The 15,829-nt window shown below is 50.5% G+C and overlaps 1 long non-coding RNA gene across 4 annotated transcripts in view; it reads left to right on the plus strand.

Moving 5' to 3' along the window:
- LOC112544062 (uncharacterized) overlaps positions 1-10,167 on the plus strand; it is a 64,422-nt gene extending 54,255 nt beyond the window's left edge. For 3 of the 4 annotated variants that reach the window (XR_012895731.1, XR_012895729.1, XR_003087376.2), the window contains one exon: positions 9,337-10,167. This is a non-coding gene — a long non-coding RNA (uncharacterized LOC112544062). The remainder of the gene's footprint in view (positions 1-9,336) is intronic. The other variant, XR_012895730.1, reaches the window with a different exon arrangement.
- Positions 10,168-15,829: the final 5,662 nt, after the last annotated feature.

The following is a 15,829-nucleotide window of genomic DNA, read 5'->3' on the forward strand; positions in this document are numbered from 1 at the left end:
AATGCAGAGATGGCTGCATGAAATCACATTGGCTAAAAAAGCTGTGTGAGAGGACAGAGAAGGGAAATGGGAAACATCCAGAGATGAACAAATATCTTTCCAGTGAGGGTCCTGGAGTCCATCTTGCAATGAGCACTGAACAACTGAATTCTTACAAAGCTCAACAGGTGAATTCAAGGGCTAGGTAGAGTTATATATGAGGTCCAATCCATCAGATATAGAAAGGCTCTGAAAGGGAATAAGCCAGGAAGATAATAGGTATTATTGATACATAAACAAGAAATTACTGAATGTGTCCCTAGAGATTTTGAAGGGAAGATTTTTCAGAGATGGAGGGGTAAGGCAATGCCCAAATGGTTAGCTCCATTTTAAAAGGGGAATAACTTCCTCAGATCAGGAACCGATGCAAGATTTTCAGTGGCAGGAGAAGACATCCTGAAGGAATCAGTATCACCACAGAAGAAGAAAGGAGCAAGAAATTAGATCCTCTGCAGGTCCAGATAGGATCCACCCATGATTAGGAAGAAAAGTGCAAAGATGTGAAAATATGTTCAAAACCTCTTGGAAAATAACTGCATGTATGGGGATACAGGGCTGCACACATGTTACTATGGAGAAATGACTCACCCATTGCTGAAATGCAGCCAGCTCTGTAGTGGAAGTAGCAGCCATTCTCCACCAGCACCAGGAAACAGCAGCTTAGCAGAATGAGAAGTGCAAACTGACTTCTTCACCACATCGTCTCCCTGACTGGACTGTGGCCAGGGCTCTAGAATTAACATCCATGGAATCATCACACATGACTAAAGCCTTCATGATCCATTGCTAGAAGCTGGCTTAGCACCCACCCTGCACTCGGGCATCCAGACATGTCTGATTCAGTGGGAACACATGCTCGGTCAAGCCTGCCTGATCCTTCAGCACCTGGAGCTTTGCTTTGGTGCTCACATGTGTACTGATTCTGCTCATTTTGAGGTGGCAGCCAACATTGAATGGCTGGAGACCAAAGTCATACTGATTGGCTAGAGCAGGGGTCATCAATTTTTCAGAAGTGGCGTGCCAAGATTTAACTTATTCACTTCTAGTTACGGATCTGCAGGCCATTGATACTTTTTAAAGTCAATAATCGTCCCACTTACATGTTAGCAGCTCCATTAATAAATAGGGATGCAGATCTTACCATGTAGGGTCATCCTTGGGGAGAAGGGGCAGGAGCAGCTTGGTTGGTACCTGCTGGTCTCCAGGGACAAGTATCTCTCAGGCAGGATCTGCAGGTAGTGCTGGAAGAAGTGTGTGCCACTCCTGGTCCCCCAAACCCAGATCCTCTGCCACCATTTTAGCCATCACCTCCACAGCACCTGCATGCTCAATGTGCATCACCACCACATCCGGCTTTGGAGACGGCTGATCCAGTGACATTGTGCTGGGCAGCCATGATGACTTTGGTGATCAACTGGCCAACATCTTCCATCCCACCAGCCCCCCTCACCCGGCCAGGCTGCACCCTCCCTGCTCCCCTGAGCAGGTGAGAGACTGGACTGTGACGCCCGCTGGGAATCAACCAGCCTGCCCTGAGAGCATCTGTGGCCACTTCTGTTCACTAGGTGGAGGGGGCCAAACAGCTGCTATGGTCCCAAAGTACCCTCCAGTCTTGGGCCAAGCTGCTCTCCCAGGACTCTCTCCACTGTGCGCCCTGGTTGGTCTCCTGTGCTGAGCTCTGCTCTGGCCTTTCCTTTCACATTTCCACAGCCAGATGTGCTCTCTCTGGTGATCACCAGACAGGGAGAGGCCGTGCAGCTCCCGGGTCCTACCTCCCCGGAGCATGGCAAAGGCAAGGTGGATAAGGACGCACATGCTGCTGTGGGGAGGGGAGAAGCAGTGCGTACACCAAGCTGGATCCAGCGTGGAGCCTCAGGGCTTCCCTCCTCACTGCAGGAAGCTGATGGTGGCTCCAGTTTAGCAGGGGACATGATGCTGGATCGCTAGCATGAGCTCCCTGTTGCAGATGGAGGGAGAATGAGGGGGGCTGAGCTCAAACTGCGAACCATGTTTAGCTCCTAAGTGAGCCATATATAGCCTGTGAGCCACAGGTTGCTGAACCCTGGACTAAGGGGACTTTTCTGGTGATCATACCCATAATACCATTAGGCTTTCATTGCGCGTGCCACTCAAACCCATCTTGCATGCCACTTATGGCACACTTGCCATACGTTGCCGACCCTTGGGCTAGAGGAAAGCTGATATACCATTTGTACTGACGTAAAGACCATGCAGAAGAGTAGCTATTGTTACAAACATTTATTATAAGATCCCTTCTCCATGGTTTGAGAGCCCGTTTTCCAGTGATTACAAGCAAAAACCTCCACAAAAATGTCTGTTTATTTGACCCTTATTACTGTAGGATCTGAGTTGCCTGTGACGTAAGAAAGTGTACACCAATCTCCTGAATTCCCCACCAGTGTCTTAGACCCAAGACTGTTCTTCCTTTCAAATATACCACAGAACAGGAGGAGACATTATCAATGTACTGGCTGTTGCAGAGTCCCTCGCCATTCATAAAAACCCTAGACAAAGAGCTGCATCTAGCAGTGCTTTTTGATCCTCCAAATTATTTCTAGTGGGAATATGTATCAGAGAGCAGGATCTTATCCAAGAGCGACCTCACCAGCCTTAGGGCAGGTGACTTAAATCGTCTGGACCAGGAGAGATTTTTGCAGATCAGACAGGGAGAGGTGGACTTTGCAGTAATTGGTTCCTAAGCCATTTTAGAGCATTGTAGATAGTAACATTACCTGGAATTTCACCCAGGGGTTTACTGGCTGCTACTGTTTAGCCTAGGTATGATACACTCTTACCAGTCTACTTTTATTCTGAGATCCTGCCTTCTGTGCTAAAGGAAACTTCAGCCTGGTTTTCCTGGTTGGCCTCAGGAAAAAAATGTTCATCAACCACAGAGGTAACAATTGGCTAACCTGAGAGGAACAGATGACTCCTCATGTGAGCCAAAGGCAAACATGACTTCAGCAGTGGTGTTATACAGGAATTTCTGAGCAGGGCTACAAAGCAGGATGAGCTGGAATACTTCCCAGGGATGCAGGTGAGGGATACCCCAGCTAGCTAAATTGTAGAAGCAGTAATGAGGGTCACTGAGGGAGAAACCATGGACTAATTCCACAGAGTGATAAAGTTTGAATTCTCTCATCTTAAAACCTTTCTCTTTCTTCACTGTTGATATCTGAGTAGTGCCTGGAGGCTACAGCAGAGATTGGAATCCCTTTGTACTTGGCCTTCTTGCATCCCTCCCTCTCTGGGACATACACCCATACTCACCTTCTCCATCACTGCCTTGCCCCATTCTGCTCTGTCCCTTTTGCTGTCTCCTCCCACCCCACCTAGTGGAACTACTCTGGTTGACACACATTTTCATAATTTTCCATTTTCAGCATCCTCCTCTTTTTTTCCTCCTCCCCATAAAGCGACTCTCATGACTGCCTTTCTGCCTGTTTCCGTCTCTGTGACACACTCTGCAAAGCACTGCTTTGTGTAGCAAAGATACTCTCTAAAATATAGAACATTACTGACCCTTTTCCCCCATTTCCTTGACCTATCAGTGGCCTGAATGGGATCACTATGAGAGTAGCTGTGGAGGGTCTATTTTGGAGTCTGTAAACATTTGCCACTGCTTGCTGTGTCTGCATCCCCAAAAAATTAGTTAGGATCCCTGAGGGTACCATTTCCATTTTCCCTTTCTCTGATCTAGGTTTCTTTTCCTGAATTTAGGGCAGGACAAGTCAAAATGTCTCTTACCTCCAACTTGACTCACCCTTTCTGCTGGTGAAAGAATTGCCTTTTTCAGTACCACACAGAAGATGCCAGAGCTGAGCACCTGCTGTGCATCTGAATTAGGGTTAGGGAAGAGGCAGGCACCTAAACTCTGTCCAACCAAGAGCTTGGCCAAGAATCTGAGGGCTACATCTAGTCTGCACAGCAGGAAGCAGCCCCCTGCTGCTCCTGTCTATGGTATGAAGGGGTGGCGTGCACTGGTGAGGTGACCCAGACTGCCAGGTGCCATTTTGGCTTGAATAGTTTAGCTGCTGGTTCTGGAGAAATCACATGTTGGCCTCTCTCATCTCTACAGTCCCCACATCACTAGTTAAGGGGACAGTGGCCACTGGCTGCTTTGTAGAACTCTGGCTGCCCTCCAACTATGTAAGATGGATCAACTTTAGGCTCATCCACTTGACTCCCAAATAGCTAGTGAACCTCCAGCTAGCACCAAGCCATTAAGGAGTAGGAACAATCTTTTCCCCTCCAGGTCTGGGTCAATGCCATGGTGTTCTATCATGAGCTGGACCATCTCCTTCCTTTCTTAGTACCCAGGGAAAATGGCAGCTCTGATTCCAATACAGTGCAGCCACCATTCCAATAACATCCAGCCACTAAGCCTCATGGGATGGAAATAAACATGCTTTCATATTGAGAGGGAGGATGCTTAGGTTTATGATGAAGGGTGCCCAGCACGTGATGGGTTAACACATTCTCCAGCTAATTTCTGCAAGCCAGCTCCCCTCCTCCTCTTTGCTTCTGTATGCAGCAGACAGGGCCTCAGCCTAGGTTCCTGCACTGAGCTGTTGCCAGGGGAGCAGTTAGGCAAGTCTGAGCTATGCAGGGAAAAGGCCTGGCCTGTCAAAGTGTCTGAGATGAACCATAGCCCAGTCCCCCTGCAGCTGGGCTCAGGCATGCCTCAGCCCTTGTTTGGAGCCTGGGAATGGCAAAGCCCAGTGAGGTTCAAGGGCAAACTTGCTATTCATTAGTCAGGGGTCCTTGACGTTCCCACTCTCTGTCTCCCTTCTTCTTCTTTTTTCTATCCCCCTTTTGACACATTCCTGGGTGCCTTTGGTGAAAACTCCCCTCCTCCTCCTCGCCTCTGCAGAAACCCTCTGCATAAACTTCCCCAGGAGACCAGGCAGGGAGAGGAACAATGACAGCCGAATGGCTATTCAAACCAGAGGCCCAGTCAGACTGGCTGGATCACTTGGTGTTTGCTGGCTAGGTCCCTTGCTGGGCCTTCTTCCCTAACATTTCTAAACTCGGTTCCCTGGGTCGCTTACTGGTATTCTATGTGTGTGAAGGAGAGAGAGACCCTGCTCTCCTTTGACTTGGATTTCAGCTCACTGGTGTTCTTATTGGCTTGATATTTGCAGGGAATTGTAATTTGAGATAAGAAAATGTCAGCTGCATTTTTCTGGCTCTAACAGCCCAAAGTGTAGAAAAGTTCCTTCATATAAAATATAAATAATTGCCTAGGTGCATGAGCACAGGGCACGTTAGCAAGGCAGGAAATGTCTTTATACATATATATAAAAATCACACACACACTTATGTCTCTTGTGCAGAAGATAAAAACAAGCTGTGTAGGCATAACACTCTCAGCCTTCCTTCTTACCCCATTGAATGGAATATTTCATAGCTCTTAGAGCTGAAGCTCCCTTGTAATTATCCAAGGCAAACAGCACGTGTTATTAGTTTAAAATGGTTTCTCCCTCCCCAGGCCCCTAAAGCAGAATGGAGGTGTAATTGTGCTAAGGAGTTAGCAGGGGAGAACACAGCTTTTGGTCACATTCGAGTTGGAGGTCTTGAGCCAGGGAGCTTGTATGAAAGGCTCTTATTTGCATAAGCAGCATGTGTCTGTACAAAAAGAAAGATATCAGGGGCTTTCAAAATTCAATCGAGGCTGGAAGGAAAATAAGGGGAAGGGGGAGTGGAGTGAAAAAAAAATTGACAGTGAAGAGGGTTTTGCTAAGTAATACCCCGGTGAGATTAAATTGTCCAGAAAGTTTCTCCCTATGAGTCTATGAACTGGGCGATGGGGTGAGGCGAAGGGGAGGGGCAGAGTCCATCCTTCCAAAAGGCATGAATAGGAAATTGGCAAAGGGAAAAAATCTGATTAGGCAGGTAAGCCCTGCATTTTATTTGTTGTTAGTTTTGTATTTGTCTCCCCCTCCCCCGCAGCAATCCTGCTTCTGTAGGGGCCTCAGCAATGGAGAAGGGACCTTTTTAAAGAACCGCAAACCTTAGAATATTTAACTGATTTAGAACAACACTAGGAAGGAAAAGAAGGTCCCCGGCTGTCTCCCACAGGCTCAGACTAGCACAGGGAATTTTGTGAATTATTATATTTATTTTTTTCCAAAAGGAAGGAAACGTAAATCTGTTTTGCAAGTCCCCACCTCTAGCTTGGTCTAAAACCCATGGAAGTGAATAGACAAATATTACTGGCTTGGGATCAGGTTCCTAGTGAATTTTTGTGTTTCCCAACACTGGTTAGTAACTGGCCGGTACAGGAAATCTACCACAGAGTGTCTTTTTGGGGTGTTTTCTTTACACAGATAGGCAAAGGCACATGGCACTGAACAATGTGCAATGACAGAGTATTTGCAAGATTCCTTGCCTTTTCTAAAGCCCCTTGGAAAAGATGGATGTTGAAATCAAAGGAGTCTGTCCAGTCTTTCTGCCCACACAATATATTAGATGCACAAAGGTACAAATTTCTCAGAATGGTAGATAGCAGCAGATGGCATTGCTGCTTTCAGGAGTGGGTTTGCTTCTCCTACCAGTCAGTGTCTCCTCTATTTGCACAACAGATGAGCCCCTCCCCAGGCTGCAACAGACTGAGACAGTCTGCCAGGGTGGAGGGGAAAGGGAGCATGAAACATCAGGCCTGTGTTTGCACATGCCTGCTTCAATTGCAGGAGAAGTAGAGTGATGCTTCCTCCTAAGGTAGAAAGTGGAATCTTCAGGCTGGTCTGCTTAGAGAATTCTTGGCTGGCCACTCGTGCAGATTTCACCTCCCCCTTTTTCTTTTGAAAGTGACTTATTTAGTTAGTGATTCAGTTTCAGTGGAAATTCCCAGCTGCCCTGGGCATGTAGCAAGCATGAAATTTTAAACAGGTGGGAGAGTAAACGAAGCTGCTCTTTGCTCAGTAAGAGCTTAAAGTAACTAGATGGGAAATGGAGCACAATCCAGACTTAACTCAGTATGGAGTCATGTCCACAAGCAGATGCCCACTGGGAGGAGCAGAGAAGGATATCAGGGGCCACTAGCTGTACTGAGCACCTAGGATCCCATCCAACCTTTGCAGCCATTGGAAAGACTCCCAGAGATTTCAGCAGACTATCTCTGTTGTTTGCACTGTTTGGAGTGAGAGACAGTGGGCCCAGTGCAGAAAGGAGTTAGCAGGTTCTGACCAGTGACAAGGGGATCTGCGTTTTAGATGGGTATGAGTTACACCGTGTTGCTTGCAATTGTTTTATGACCACTCTACCTCTGAGCAGAAATTGGCCAGTACCAACGCCTTTCCAGCAATAAAGGGGGCCTTCAGGTTTTCATTTAGAATGAATACACCTAGAACTGGATGTATCCCTTTCCTCTTTGTTTTATGGGCCTCACCCAAGTCATAATAAAGCTAAGAGGAGCCTTTCCATTTATATCAATGAGTTTTCTGGCTGGTTCTTAATGAATATTCTAGCAAAGGACTTTAGGGGCAGGGATGTTCCCAGAGAGAATGATTTTCAAGTGAAGGTCCATGGAAATCAAACTATGGATTAATAAATGTTGGGTATTCATGTGATTGAATCAGTTACACTCACTCATCCTGTCAAGGAATAAAAATGTAACAATGTGCTCTAGGTGGTCAATCAAATATTAAATTTTCTATTGTAACTAAAAAAGGAGACACATAGCATGAATTATACACAAAAATAGTTTGTGAAGGAATGTATTTTAGAAAATTGTGGGCAGGTGAATAAAAAGAGCTGAAACTAGCTGCATTCTTTGTGAATTATTGAACCAGCTCTATTCCTAACTGGTGTTTACATCACCAATCCATGTGGTGTAACAAGAAAAATTGATAAAGGAAAGGAATTGGATTTGCACAAAACCGAGGAGTCTTGTAGCGCCTGGCAGACTAACAAATTTATTTGGGCATAAACTTTTGTGGGGCTGAACCCTCAGAACTTCTGCAGATCTGATGAAGTGGGTTCCAGCCCAGGAAAGCGGATGCCCAGATAAAGCTGTTAGCCTTTCAAGTGCCACCAGACTCCTTGGCTACGTCTACACTGGCCCCTTTTCCGGAAGGGGCATGTAAATTTCACGAGTCGTCGTAGGGAAATCCGTGGGGGCTTTAAATATCCCCCGCGGCATTTAAATAAAAATGTCCGCCGCTTTTTTCCGGCTTTTAAAAAAGCCGGAAAAGAGCGTCTAGACTGGCCCCGATCCTCCGGAAAAAGTGCCCTTTTCCGGAGGCTCTTATTCTTACTTTGAAGTAGGAATAAGAGCCTCCGGAAAAGGGCACTTTTTCCGGAGGATCGGGGCCAGTCTAGACGCTCTTTTCCGGCTTTTTTAAAAGCCGGAAAAAAGCGGCGGACATTTTTATTTAAATGCCGCGGGGGATATTTAAATCCCCCGCGGATTTCCCTACGACGACTCGTGAAATTTACATGCCCCTTCCGGAAAAGGGGCCAGTGTAGACGTAGCCCTTGTTTTTGCTTAATCAGACAAACATGGCTACCCCTCTGGATTTGCACAGTCCCAGTAGTTATGAACTTGTGACTGGAGGAGAATAACAGCCAGGAGAAAACAAAGGGTAAAAAATACTGAGAAGAATAAAACAGAACAGGGAAAAATAACTCAAATTACCTTCTTTCTGACCATAATGGCTTTTGATCCAGCCAAAATAGCTCTATGTCACTTTACAGAAGGGCCTGCCAAAGACAAGGCCTTTGAAACCAGGGAGAGTTAACATGAAGATTAAAACATCAGAGGGCAGGTTCTTTAGAGGCTCTGGCATGCAGCTTAATCCCATGCCCCCAAAGCATCAGAGGAAGGACATAGTGACCCCTCCCCCTGAGTGGCCACATGCAGCACCTCTGAGCTTAGAACACCTCAGCTCCTCACTGAACAAGGTAGGGAGATTTACCAAGAAGTATTAACAGCCACAGGAAGTTAGTGGATCCCAGCATTTCAGTAGCACAGAGGCCTTGCCACTCACAGAGGGGCACCCTGCAGGCTATACAGCAAAATGCACAAAGCAGCAGAATTCATCTGAAAGTGTAAATGCTGAACATGTCTAACATTTTTGGCAAGTGGGCGTCCTATTTGTAAAAGGTATTTTGGCACCGGTGTCTCGGTGAAACAATCTCCGTACTTCAGCACTGGCTCCATGCATGGTGGAGAGGTTCCAGGCACAGTGAATTACTGTTGCTGGGTTGATTTTAGGTGTGATTATTTTATTAGTGTGGATAATAATATTTGGGGTTTTCTTTTCTTTTTTACAGATTCCTGTGACTGAACACTGGCAAGGCTTAGGCAACTTTAGTTTCCTTGTTAAACTTCATTACAGATGAAAATGGCTGGGGCCTTTTTGCATCACATACTCCTTGAAAATGGACTGGCCAGCTAGCTTCCAAATGGCCCAGAGAAGCAGCAGCCTTAGACACTGGATCTCGAGAGCTTTCAGGATTGCAGGCGAAGAGGGTGAGGTGTGTGGAGCAAGAAGAAAATTTTGATTTTGTATAAAGTGTATAATGCACCACTGGTGAATGTCCTGTGGTCACCTTTGCTGCTCTGTAACCCCAGAAATCACAGTCCTCCTTGCTCTCCTGATAAAACTGACCCTCCTGTCCAGGCAGCGACCAGAAAGCAAATGCCTCAACTGGGGACGGGGAGGGGGAAATCTACTATATGTATTTATAAGCGGTGAAACCTGAGACAGCACCAACGGAGTCAATGTGGAAAAGTTCAGTCTGATTTATTTTGCTTTGTTGCACTGACAATGGATCAGTTAATGTCTGAGACAACTGAACCTTCTGGGTATTTTGAAAAACTGTCTACATGGGCTAAATTCCTGGTCATCATAGAAGAACCCGTAAATGTAGGACTGTATTTTCACTCGGGTTTGAAGGCGCTTGCCTGCTTCCCAGCTTATTTAATCCCTCTTTTTCTTTGTTTTGGAACAGATATTGATTTTTTTTCACTGCAAACTTATTCATGGTGGCGGCCTAGCAGGTTGGCGAGATCCCTATGGATGTAGTTGCGATGTCTTTTATTTTTGTAAAAGACACATCCGCTCCCTTCACTTGTTTAAACAAAGCGATGGTTAAAATAAACAATTCACTTGTCAAAATGATTTGTGTGTTTTCGTCTGGTATATGGAGAGGAATATAACGCCCCAATCCAAATAAATCCTGCCCCCGCAGTGTGATGCATGTGCTCTTACACACCACGCCACATCCCCACCCGCACCCCCACGTCCTGCACACAAAAGTATCTCCTAGTCTCCCCGAACCATCGAATCCCTGGCTGCGGAACGTTTGGCCGTTCTAGAAGGCTGGGAAGCAGCTGTTCAACCCAGGGCAAACAGGCCCAGGAAAGGCGATAATAGCCAGGTCTCTACAATGCTGTGAAGCCCGCCTGTCTGCCTCCCGAAGCGGGTTGCCCCTATGGTGCGGTGATTCCGTGCCCCTTCTCGCCCTCCTGCAGGAGGGAACTGAGTCCACAGCTGAAAACCTAACACCAAGCTGGCTCCCACGCGAGTCGCAGGGAGAAAGGGGCGCAGATCCCCGCAAGACCAAGTTCAAGGTGGGGTGGGTGGGTTGCGCTCCGGGGCAGAGAAGGGGGAGGTGAAGACGTGTAGCTCTCCTGTGGGCTGGGGCTGTCCGAAAGCCCGACGAAGGAACCAAGTGTGACCTTTAATCTGCAGGATCCTTTGCCCAGCGGTGCTCCCAGTACTAGCGGGTGAAAGCGGAACTGGGGAGGGGAAGGGGAAGCTACTGACTTGGAGGAGGGCTTCTTACTCCCTTACAAAAATAAGTCGATTTCTAGCCAATACGATTTCGCTATATTTTGCCCTTACGTTGGTCACTCCTGATCTTTCGGGGGGAGGGGGCGAGGCGGAGGCTGCAGCCATGACCCCTGGGGAGCCCGACTGGGGCCTGAGTCCGACATCTCAAGGGAAAAGCAAAGCCAAAGGCGGAGAATGAAGCCTGCCTGGCGGAAGGAGGTTCCGGGCGTGCAGACCGCTCACCCCGCCTGCCTTCAGCGGGCCTAGAGGGCAGAGGGAGCCGCCCTCTGGCAGCGCTGCCTAGCCAGGCGCCTGGCGTCGCTGGGGAAGGGAGCGGTCAGATGCCGCTCAGAAAGGAGATGCATTTGTGGCCACGGGAGCTGCCCCAAGGCCCCTGGGGGCAGGAGTCCTCCTACCTAGGCACCTGATCCGTGGCTGCCTGTGGCTTGCTCTTTACTGGGCCTTTCCCCGCGGCTGCTGGGGCCGCCCAGCGGGGCACTGGACAGTTTGTGCCGGACACAAGACCGGTGAATGAAGAGGGAGAGCTGCTGGGCCAGGGCTCGGCGAACAGCAAAAGCAGCTGGCAGCGCTGCGCGAGCAGAGACCAAGACCTGCAGCCCCTGCTCGGGCAAACCTGCCAGGGCCCGCTCTGGCATCCTCCTGCGCGGGGCGCCAGCTGCCCACTCAGGCGGGGTCCGCTTCTCGGGGGGGGGGATAAACATAGCGGGTCAGAGTGGCCCGGATCCTCCTCCGAGCATGGCTGCTGGGTCCGGCCCCAAGAGGGCTTCGTTCGCTGTCTCGTTGGGACACAGGCGCGGGGTGCCTAAGGGGCAGGGGCAGGGCCAGGCCCGGCTAAGGTTCCTTCCAGTCTCGCGGGACAGCCGCGAGCCGGGGCCCCGGAGGCGGCTGTTTTATTAGCTGCTGTGCGAGGGAGGGTTGCAAAGAGCAGGGGCAGGTGGGGCTGGCCGGCTGCTCCCTAGAGGCCTGGAGGCCACGGGGAGTAAAGCGACTCAAGCAAGCAACCCCTGACGCTAGACAACCCCCAACACACGCACCTCCCAGGTTTTCTTCTAAGGCCAAACAAACCCCGCCGCTGTTGAAAAGTGTTTCCTGCCCGCTCGCTTGTTTCCTCTGAAAGATGCTAACGAGGCCCATGGCAGGGATTCAAACCCCTTCCACTATTTATAGCCGGATCGGAACAACCCCCCCTCCCTCCGTTCTCATTGTGCTGGGTACAGTTTGCTGCCGGCTTCAGACATTCCTTTTCTCCTGGGAAAAAAAGATGATACGCAACAATCCGCGGTGCCATTCTCCGGCCCCCCAAATAAAGTTGGTCGGGCTCTGTTGAGACAGGCAGAAAGGCCCCGGGAAAAACACGCGGCGCGGCCCATACAGGGCCCGCACAAAGGGGGTTTTATTCAAATTTGTTTAGAGTTTAGCGGATTTGCATGAAAAATGTGTGAGAAAAGCCGGCTCCAATGACCTCATCCGCAGCTGCCATTAACGTTCAATTAAGAGCTGAATAGCAGCGATGGGTGAACAGACTGGGACGTGAAGAGAATCCAGCCTGGGACTCAGACTGTGAGAACCAGAGGCCAGCTCAGCCCCGGCAGCTTTTTACAGTACTCGTCCCCCCACCCCTCCCAGCACCACATCTCGTCTGGCTTTAGTCCCGCTCCCGCTCCCCGCGGAGGCCTGGCATGTGCTTGGCTGCTGCAGCAAAGTTAAGGGCTAACTTCTGTGCCCCGTGGCTAAAGGGAGCCCCCCTCCATAGAATCCCTTCTGTCCAGGTTCGCGGGTCAGCACCCCAAGGCCGGGACATGTGGCTGAGAGGTACCAGCGTGCCCCCACCCCAGGAAAGGAGCCTTGGAAAGAGGCAGTGGGTCTAGCAGGGCTCTGCCATGCAGGGCCCACTCCACGTGTCAGACCAGTAAGGGATCCCGAGTCAGGTGGATATGGGAGGGCTGTGGACACTTGCGGGGGAAGGTGGCGGCCTCTCTCCCACCCAGAGAAGCTGCTTTGGGAGAAGGGTCAGTGTTCCCCACACCCTGACCTTGGGGTGAGCGTACCTCGGTACTTTAGCATTATACGCTGCCATAGGACTGTAAGCCAGTGCGTGCCCCCCCCCCCCCAGCCAGCGCAGCCCCACGCGAGGTTCTCAGCGTTGCTGCAGCGTCTCAGACAAGTCTCAAGTTCAAGTCCGCGCTGACGGGCTTTGCCAGGGGATTCTCAGCTCCTTTCCATCCCCGCCTTTTGTTCGCCTCTGACAATTGCTCTTTATCCCCCCCGCCCGCTCGCCCGCCCTTCTGTACTTGGCACCGTTTAGCAGCCTGACTGCAAACTTAACAGCCTTGGTTCTTGGTCTAAGCACTCAAATTACCCTTCTTTCTACATATCCATATTCCCCGGGTAGTGCGCGTCTCTCCCCCATTCCCTGCTGTAAGGGCTCGGGGGTGCCATGCCAGTCCCCTAGTGCACGATACAGGGTCCCTTCACATGGGGACTCAGGCGCTTGCTCTCAAAGTTAAGCTTCCAAAGCACCTAGAGACAACTTGCTGCTAAAGTCCGTAAGACCCTGTACTAGCGGGAGGAGAGAATAAGCACGAAAAAATTCGGCAGCTCTTCTCTCTGGGGCTCCCCAAAGCCAAGGCAGAGCCGGACCACACTCAGGTAAGAAGAACTTTGCATTTATTTGTCTTTTTTTTTAGAGGGGGTGCCTCGCTTTCTGAGCTCCAGACCGGCTTAGCTTTGCACTTTCCGGTCTGCGGAGCTATTTCTGGGGCTCCCCTCCCCCCTTCAGTTACAAGCGATGCACCCATTTTGCATAAATCAGAAGTCACGGGCGGTTGCTGTTTGGTTAAGTGTCACACTTTGACCCGAAGCCGGGTTCGCGAGCTGATGCTCTAATAATGAAGTGTCTCGGTGACATAATGGCCGCGGCTACAGAAAAAAAAAAACTTTTCACCCCTTCGGTTCAGCCAGACACCTTGCAAGAGGCTGGTGTCACCGCGCCAGTACCAGTGGGTCTGGGGCAGCTCGCCACGTCCTCTGGCTGCTGCCAGGGGAAGGGAGAGCGGGCGGGAGAGGCGTTAAGGCTCAGCTGTAGCCGAGTCGTTACAACTGGGAGCGCTCGGGAGTCGGTACACGTGGCAGTACAAGGTTCCCAGGGCGCTTGGTAGGGCAAAGACTTTCCAGGCTTTCGGCTTCTTCTGCCTCTCTCCGTTTCCCCATCACCGGGTTAGGAGCTAGCCACCCCCTGCAGCCGCCGCAGCTGGCAGGACTGTCCTGAGGACAGATGCTCGCAGCCAGCCAGGGAAAAGAGAGTTTGTTTAAGCAAAGATCGGTGCCTTCTGGGAGGTGGCCGGGATTACCTGGGCAACCGGGAGCCCAGCGCTGCGTTAACCTTGGTGCAAGCCACACGGGACGTGTAAGCGAGTGGGGTCTCTAACACCCCTTTGCTTAGACAAGCCCGGCTCTCCCCGCCGAGCAGCCCGAGGCGCAGGAATCAGGAGAGCAGCAGCAGTTCCGCGCGCCCTCCTCCTCCACCGCAAACACAGCTGGGTGCGCAGACCCTTGTCAAAGTCGGAAGCGACATAAACAGGGGCCACGCAGGGACACCCCTCCCCTCCGGAGAGAACCGAACCAGGATAGATTGTGGGAGGAGGGGAGAAGCCTCCGGAGCGCACTAGAGATCACCGCGCGCCTGCATTTTCTGCGATCAAGAGCGAAACCAGCGTCTCTGTAGCCCGAGGTTGCTTGTTTGTTTCAAAGGTTTGCACACAGGGGTTTGGAGAGGGAGACAGTCCGGGGGAGTGTTATTGCCCAATACACCACCAGCCGCACGCCACAAACAAACCCACACAAGGCCGCATATTGGCAGCTAAAGACAGGATCCTTCCTTTTGGCCATTTAACCCCCTGACTGGGCTGCAAGCCCCTTCCCTGCTCCCACGCCAGTCCCACTGAAGTCAGCTGGCTGTCCCAAGACGGCGGTGACAGTGCAGAGCTGGGAAGGTTCCTTGTTGGCTCAGCTGACCCCAGCCTGGGACAGAAGCTCCGACATCAAGAGAGCTCAGAGCGTCTGGGGTTCAGCTGAGTCCAGTGCAGTAGGGGGTGCGCAAGGGTGCGCATGTGATTGTCATCAACTGCAAAAACTGGGGAGCAGAGGCCCCCCGATCAGCCGGTTTTTCTCTCCCTTCTTCTTGCGGCCCAAGAAGGAACTTCTGGGCCTTACTCGCTCCGTATTGGTGCCCGTGGGCAAGGCACGTGAGAACAGCCGGGTTGCTAACAACTGGAAAGTAAACCCGGCCCTGTTAGTGGCGCTGCAAAAGATGGCTCCGGCTTGCTCTGCTGAGGGTAGGTGGCACAGCAAGGCAGGGTTAATGTAACGCTAGCCCTGCATATGCTCTGGGGCGGGGAGTGCATCTACACGTATTTAGGCACAAACATCTACCCACAGAGACACATGGGACATACTCAGACAAATGCACACGAGCAGCTACCTCCCAAAGACACAGACACACGTCCTTAGCAACACGCTGCTAGAGGTGACATTTCACTGTTCCAGCCTGGTCGGGCACATTGTACCAACAGAGCCTCACCGGGAGCCAGAGACCCGTGAACACTAACGAAGATCTTATCTGTCTCGGTGGGAGAATATTTGCTCCTACAGTGGACTTTGAGGCAGGGAGGGGACATGGACTAGGGAGGAAGAACAGATGCGGTTGCAATCCGACTAATTCGCATTTTATCAAATAGCAAACAAGCAGCGCTAACCCGCAAGCTGGAGTCTGGGGGGTGGCTAAAGCTATTTAGAGCTCCTGCATGAATGGAATCTCAGCCGCCTGTAATGCCCTGGTTACCCCTGGAACAGCTATCGATCCTTACACCTCGGCTCAGCATTTCTAGTTGGTCTCTAGCTCCTTTCCTTAATAGCGTGTATTTGTTTTTAAAATCCCAATGAGCAACTTCAACACAAAAACCATCTAC

Source organism: Pelodiscus sinensis, chromosome 14 (genome assembly GCF_049634645.1).
Source record: "Pelodiscus sinensis isolate JC-2024 chromosome 14, ASM4963464v1, whole genome shotgun sequence".
Classification (NCBI taxonomy): Eukaryota; Metazoa; Chordata; order Testudines; family Trionychidae; genus Pelodiscus; species Pelodiscus sinensis.